Below are 1,940 nucleotides of genomic sequence, written 5' to 3' on the forward strand. Positions count from 1 at the left end.
AGTGGATCAAGAGATGGGTTAAGCCCATACACGCACGCCTAGCCTAACCAATATCGTGAGTGCGCGGAATGGCACACTTCACACTTTGCACGACGCATCATTCGCTAGGAGCTAAGGAGCTTTTTGTTGGATTAGTGTCTAAGTCCATAACTATTTTGGTATGTACATGACCCGATTGCCAGCATGGTCCTTTTATGTTTCCTTCACCAAAGCAACTTGATAGGATGATTTATGGAGAAAGAGATTAATTATGATTTATTAATATATTATATGAATAATATATTAAAAGAGAAATCATATTGTTTAGTTAATATTATTTATCAAGAATTAATGAGAATTAATTTTGTGGCTAAAAGACTTTAATTAAACTTAGGGGACTGATATTGGAATTATAAGATAGTTGCAATTGGGCTATGGATCACCTTGGAACATAGGTTGGACGAATTCTATGGGAAGCCCATAAATCAATATCCTAACCTTCTACGGGCAATGGCAACATTGGAAGTCTAGAAAAGTTTTCTCTACGTAAGAGAAAGGTTGAGTCTGAGATAGTCCCGTGTACCATTCCAGAAGAATCCATGTGTTTCTACTGCCAAAAGTATGGGTGTTGGTTACGAAGCTGCCCTCACTACCTAAGATATCTAAGAGAAGGGAGAGTCAAGATGTATGACTTTGCTTACTATCTAACTCCATTACGTTCCTATTTGGAGATCCTTAATACATGATTTGATAAGATTACATTTTGATGTTTTGAAGGATCGAAGAAAAGAAAGGAAACTTAAAGGATGGAGCGAGCTGAGTCTAATCGCAAAGAAATGGATTACGATCGCATGGATTCGATGATCCAATTTTTTAGCTATTGCTTAGAGTTATGATAGATTGCTTAGGAATATGTAATAGCATAGTTTTCATTTGCATTGTAAGGATATATTTTTTCCGCAATAAAATAAATTTTAATTTTTGTCTTATTTATATTTCCTTGCAATGGAAATTGTGAAAATTGATGTTTGTGTGTTTCTATTATATGCAATATTAGGTGGATGCGATTCTTAGTTATAATATTTATGGTAGTGTCGTAATTTTCTATGTAAGGAAAGATTCTCGTCGCCCAAGTTTCAATTGGACAGAAGCTTGGAATCATATGATTTGAATCATGTGATGTATGGAAATCTTGGCACTTAGAAATTTTAAGGCTAATTCCTTGACAAAGAGTCAAGTGAAGGACTAGGAGAGCGAGTTCACAATGTTCTGCGCTGGTCAAGTCCACCATAAATAAAAATAAGATTATTCGTCTTGATTTACTAAAAATATAGTAAATATGATTATGCTTACAAGATTAAGTGTAATTCTGAATCATTGTAAAGTTTCAATGAATGGCAGAACGAATAAGAGGAATCAATTATGTAGAAAGATAAAAGTTTCTCCAGTCTAAGAAGAAGGGAGAGTACTTTTGTATCATGTTTAATGATCGTCTTAAGAACTATATTACAATTCATCCTCTAAGGATACCTTAGTGCACTAGTATGGCTAAGAAGATGAGTCGGGAATTGTCAAAATAGGTTAAGTCAATAAGATGAATCATACTTCGTTCCAAAATCATTAAATAATTGTCAAAGATAATCTAAGGTTCGCTAAGGATTGGTCGCTTATGAGCAGTTGGAAGTGTAGTAATGGATGGACCATACTGACATTACTATTTTTGGATATGATTCTATTAATAATGAGTTGACACATGGAAAATATGGAAATGTTTCCATATGTGGAAGTTGGATATTAAGCATCTATATGTCTAGATTAGAAACTTTTATGCAAGAAGGATGTTCAAAGGAATGTACTTGAATGTGAAACTTCATACCTATGGAATTGTCTTGCAACAATCTCCAATAGAGGACTTTGTGATTTCATTAACCCTAGTCTTTGTGACTTTGGTGCTATGACAT

The sequence above is a fragment of the Lactuca serriola genome, chromosome 4 (genome assembly GCF_051521515.1).
Source record: "Lactuca serriola cultivar US96UC23 chromosome 4, Lser_US96UC23_V15, whole genome shotgun sequence".
Lineage (NCBI taxonomy): Eukaryota > Viridiplantae > Streptophyta > Magnoliopsida > Asterales > Asteraceae > Lactuca > Lactuca serriola.